General features: G+C 40.9%; 1 long non-coding RNA gene across 1 annotated transcript; it reads right to left on the reverse strand.

Moving 5' to 3' along the window:
* Positions 1-2,923: 2,923 nt before the first annotated feature.
* LOC134461745 (uncharacterized) lies at positions 2,924-4,893 on the reverse strand. Its single transcript, XR_010037390.1, has 3 exons — positions 4,094-4,893; positions 3,697-3,780; positions 2,924-3,099 (listed from the first exon to the last, which is right to left on the reverse strand). It is a non-coding gene; the product is annotated as an uncharacterized LOC134461745 (long non-coding RNA).
* Between the last annotated feature and the right edge of the window lie 1,107 nt (positions 4,894-6,000).

Genomic DNA, 6,000 nt, shown 5'->3' on the forward strand with positions numbered 1-6,000 from the left:
CAATTTAGGATGTGGTCACTAATGAATGATTTCAAGATCACTTGCCATATATGAGGTCAGATAACATTAGTCATTGAACTGTGCAATACTGCAATATATTGTGTCCACCATATTATAATACAGAATTGTGCTAATTTTATTGCACAGAGTAATTTTTAAACTATTATTATTACCTTTATTTAAATAGGAAGATCCCATTGAGTTACCTCTTTTTCCAGGGAGTGTATGATAGTCACCCCTGCAGATTATTGCAGTAGGCCTAAGTGCTGTAGCACTGCAGTTTTGATTTTGCATGGACAACAAATTATTGTCTTTTTTTGTGAATCTCTGTCCTGATTGTAGGATTGAACATTGAATGTTAAGAGTAAAGCTAGCTTTTAAAAATCTAGAAAAAGTTATTTTACCACCTATAGCCCAGTGACCGGCGGCGGCCGCTGACATGTGCGGCCCACCTTCACCTCTTGGTTTCAAAATGTGGCCCACTTGAAAAACTAATTGAATAGCCCTGCCCTACACACACACACACACACACACACACACACACACACACACACACACACACACACACACACGCACACAGACGCACACAGACGCACACACACACACACACACACACACACACACACACACACACACACACACACACACACACACACACACACATGCACACCTACGGCCTGTCAGAGAGACACTCAGATCTGACCCTAAGCCTAACCCATGACCCTAACACTGAACCCCCACTTAGATTTATTTAAGCCACATCGCTAAGGGCACACACATATGCACGAACACACACAGGCGCACACACACACACACACACACACACACACACACACACACACACACACACACACACACACACACACACACACACACACACACACACACACACACACAGAGAGCAAAAGAAAGAGAGAGAGATTATACCCAGAAGGCACAAGCCACTTGCATTTTTAAAGGGCTGATGACAGAAACATGAATCAATTAAATCTCTTAAGTAAAATGGACAATATGGCAAGAGGTTCAATGTGTGTCATAAACACGGCAAAAGAAAACGTTGTTACGCGAATATCCAACTTTTAAATACACACTGCAAGACCTCTGGGTTCTTGGTCAACCGCCATGTTGTGACGTCAACGCCAGAACAGAAGGTGGCGCTGCGGATCACATACAGCTCTGTTGGCTGCTACCAGAGATGAGAAATCGCTGCTTCTACTCACGGACGTCCGTGGGAACAAAGATTGGTAGGTCAACGCTTTTGTTCAAAATATGACAATCAGTATTTTAATAGGCCTGCCTGTTATCTGATTTAATACTACCTACATCTACTGTGTACTGTTGCCTTGCACGTGCAAATGCTGAATACCATGTAAGCCAATAATATGTATTGGGTAGCATCAGCATGCAAACCGACATACAAGCTAGCTCTGCTGGTAGCCGATCCGTGATTCATTTGGCAGGCACGTCTTCTACTGAGAATGAGAGTTCTAGTTTTATCCATGAATGAAGCATAATATTTGATAGCCCACTTCAGCCTTAGCAAATAATTACGATGCAGGTCCTATAGCATAGGCTACTTGCCTCCTGCCTATTGCTTTCGCCCTGTGTTTTTGAAGTGTGTATGCTACTAGCAATAGTTGTCATGACCCAATACAGGCGGTCATCGTCAATCCTCCTCCACCCTAAACTGAGCAATGCTTTTACTTTTGGTCATTCTTAATGTCTCGTCAAACTAACAACCCAGCGTGCAGGCACAATTGCTTAGAGAAACACCAAGTCCTTTCAAACTTGGCAATAAGAGACCACGATGCAAAGACAAAATGTGTACTACTAAGCTTACAACTTCTGCTATAAAATTTGTCACATCAACAGACAAGCACATCAAACCAGCAGGTGAGGAGGAAGACTGATGATGCCCATATCCTATGGAGTAGGCTCTTTTGTAGTGTGACCTGTAAACACACTATCCAACACCATCGAAAACCTGCCTGTCAAAGTGAATACACCACAACTTTATTGAAAGATCTTTATTTTGTAACTGTGATGAAAACTGTTCATGGAAGGTAAATTACAGCCAATTTTCATTTTCATTTGTGCAGGTTTCATTTGAGCTGTGTGTAACCACCATGCCTACAGAGAAGGGGTTATTTGCTGAAGGGAGCAGGATGTAGCACAGCAAACCCTTGATGACATTACCTGTATCACCAGCCATGACTTCACTTCTCCACTGAGTCTCAATGAGGACATGCTGAATGTGGCCTATATGACTTACAAGCAGTATGTCTGTGCTGTATGTGGCTGAATGATTTACAAGCAGCCTGTCCATCTGGTTAAGTACCACCTTTATGTAGTAAAGTTCTGGAAATATAATGTATATGCTGTAATAAAAGTTTTTTTTGGGCATCTGTTTTTTTTTCTTTACTAGCAATGTCAGTCAATAATATTTGTAATGTTTACAGTTGTGTTCTATACAGGTGTCCTAAGCAGCCAACCACGTGAGCGTGTTTTTTGAGTGACAGCAGTTTCCAACAATTGGGGGGTGTAGAGTGCGCCGCCAGTGGCGCGAAGCCAGGGATTATTTGCAAATGGGAAACCCACGTATAGCACAACATTTACAGGGGTAGGACAATGAAACTGAAACGCCTGTCATTTTATTGTGGAGGGTTTCATGGCAAAATTGGGTCAGTCTGGCCAATCTTCATTAATTGTACTTTGCAAGAGCAGAGTGTGAAGGTTATATTTGCAGGGTAAATGCACAATTACGCTCCCAATATTGCAATGCACAAAAGATATAGCCAAGCCTATCTGAAACCAAGTATTTCAGTTTCATTGTCTAACCCCTGCTTATCCATATGCTCCAACATATTCTCCATTTATACACATTCATTCAGACTGTACAAAAGCAAACGGAGAACATTTTTGGTCAATGTATCAGTCTATTTAGTTAACACCACACATATCAGTAATATTACATTCTAATAACAAGTGTCTCACAGCTTTACATACATCTCTTACATGAAGAATACAACCAAAAGCTCCCCCCAGGGCCTGCAGTGTATATATAGCCTACACTCAGTCCTGCCATGCTTCATCTTCGCCCTGTGGAGCAAATAGAACAATTAGATCAAAAATACAATTTGAAATAAAGGGCAATCCACACACATTAACACTCTACTTGGTAAATGATAGAGTTTAAATGTTTTGCAGCAATGTGAGAAAAAGACATGGCAAAAATAATACAAGGGAAATTGCATGGGTGGGCTCCAAAATAAAATAATTCTTTGGCACGATGTAACATTGAAATGCAATGCAGGATACAGATTATCATGCAGTAGTGGGGTATACGTGTCACATACAAAACTGTATGAGGTGGTGTTCACATCAGCAGGTAAATTACAAGCGCAACATTGTCCCAAGTGCCGCATGACGCAACTTTCAGGCTCATGAGTTAATTTTCATTAAAAATGTTGTATGTTAGAGCTGAATGAACACATTCTAATGCAAGATGGGGGTCTTTGTGTTTAAATGCAATTGCTGTCATGTTTTAATGTGCTTCAGAGGCTGAGATATTTTTTTTCATATGCTGAGGGAAACTTTTCTCAAAATGGGCTTAGGCATTCAGCTGGAATTTTTTGCATGTTCTTTAGGCATCAATGGGTGAAGGACCTGCAACCAGAATAGAAAAAAGGTTCTTACCCACACAAAAAAAAAATCTTCTGGCAATTCCCCCCAGGTACATCTTCAGGGTGTGAAGTATTGCATCTCTTTTTCGCTCAGCGGCTGCATATTGACACAAGGAAACACAAAAGATACATAATGGGTTAGATAAGAGTGTATATTGATGGACGGTAGTTTAGGTGGGTTATAGGCCTACATAAAGAAATTGACGTGAGGACACATACAGAGTGATATTGGGGGTAGGAGAGATACATACAGTAACAAGTAGATGTAAATGCTAGCCCGACAAAGGGCAAATTGTGAGTGAGAGACAGAGGGAGATAAATTAGGTATTAATACTGTATGTCAGTCGGTGTCGACTAGCAGATAGGAAGAATGACATGTTCTTGGTGGACAGATAAAGACTTAGACCTACTGCAGAAAGTGTTTGGTTGCATGGTGTGACCCATGATCTGCTTCCAGTTCCAATTTGGGATCCCATTTCTTCTGTAGTCCTTGTAAATCTAAAGTAGGCCTGGCCAACATAAAATTGAAACACACAAATGAAGCACAGGTGTAACAAAAGCAATCCAACTTTATTAGCCTTCAACATCCCTTTTCCCAAAACCTCAGGACATACAAAAAATACAAGAATGGGAAAAAAATCAACCATGTTATGGTGCAATGATAGCAGGAAGTTAATAAAGTCAGGACTTTTTTGACCAGATGATTATGCGACTATGCAAGTGGCGTTCATTTCTTGACGAGGGGGAACACACAAACGTTTTTTATGCATCGTAAAGGGCAGAAAGAGACCATTTCTAGTCATGTCGTAGGAATTATAACCAACACACTCCTCCAGACTAGCGTGATTACCGTCCTAACAACGAATGGCAAAGTGTAAGCTTAGTGTAGTGTTTCCACGAGTCTAGTTACTACAAGGCAGGTTGTAAGTTACTTCTTCGATGTTTTAACATAAATCCAGTTCTGTATAACACACCAATGCCACAGTAATCACAAAACAGATGCAAAATGCTTGGAAAAAATCCTCATGAAAGCAATCATTTGTTGATGTCCACCCACTAGCATTTCCTCATATTATGCTAACTAGTGCTACACTTTGCCTCTCGTCGTTGTAAGGCGACTTATCACGCCGGCTTTATGATTGCATTTATGATTATCTTGAAGATAAGATACATTGCGTTACGTACCTCCACGTCATTTGTTTCACAACATGATTTGACGGGTCTTTGAAGGGGTAGCCTTGTCCTCGGCGACGGATCCGATGTGCAAGCCAACATGATTAGCCTGATAGACCAGCCTAACTGTGAGACCCCCTCCTGAATACTGCACTCCGGATGACAGTTGCACACATTTGTATGACATTTAACTGAACAGCCAAGTAATTATTTTAATGTGGAAGTACCGAAATTATCCAAAATTGACATGTTCAGAGCACAGCTCCACCTCCTGTCCCATCAATACCACGGGCATCAGCAAGTGAGTGAGGAGGAAGAGTTCTGTCGCTGACGTCATTTTCGACTTCATCATCAGTGGTCTCCAGGGTGCTGCGCCCAGTAAAATTCGCCAAAATAGCCGCGTTTGTAAATCATAACTTGGAAAATAGGCGCTTTCCAGAATTCATATATATATCATTCTGAGTTATTTTTTATGTTAAAAATCATATCAAAAAACGTCAAAAATCTGTCATCAGCTCTTTAAGCATCATTGTTAAATGCATACAGGAGCATATGAAGGGCTGTTTTCCAAAATGAGATATACCCATTTTGTAGAATGTTGGGAAATTGACATTTTTGTATCGGGCATTCCATTGAATTGCATTGCAAAATGCATTTTATAGAGGCTTAAAAAGTATGTTCTCAAAACATTTGAAAGGCAAGAATTCACATATAGATGACAAGACTTCTTTACAATCAATTTCAATATTAAAATGCAAAAAGTCAAAAATGGTGGATATAGCGTTTTGGAAAAGAGCTCTTCATATATCTCTGCATACAGTATTCTACATCTCAGTGCATCTGTGCATCCTTGTCTCCGTGGCACTTGTGTGCTCATGTGAATGTGAGAGGAACAGAGGTGGACACAGTGCACATTAAGTTTTTACAAGCACGAGTTAAGATAGAGAGAGGGGGGAGGCCATTGAATCCATTGTGTATATGTATAGTTGCCTCTGTGGCATATGAGCACTCATGTGAATGTGAGATGGAGAGAGATGGACATGCTGCGGATTACGTCTTCAGAGAGAGAGAGAGAGAGTGTGTGTGTGTGTGTGTGTGTGTGTGTGTGTGTGTGTGTGTGTGTGTGTGTGTGTGTGTGTGTGTG

This window comes from Engraulis encrasicolus, chromosome 13, assembly GCF_034702125.1.
Source record: "Engraulis encrasicolus isolate BLACKSEA-1 chromosome 13, IST_EnEncr_1.0, whole genome shotgun sequence".
NCBI classification, from domain to species: domain Eukaryota; kingdom Metazoa; phylum Chordata; class Actinopteri; order Clupeiformes; family Engraulidae; genus Engraulis; species Engraulis encrasicolus.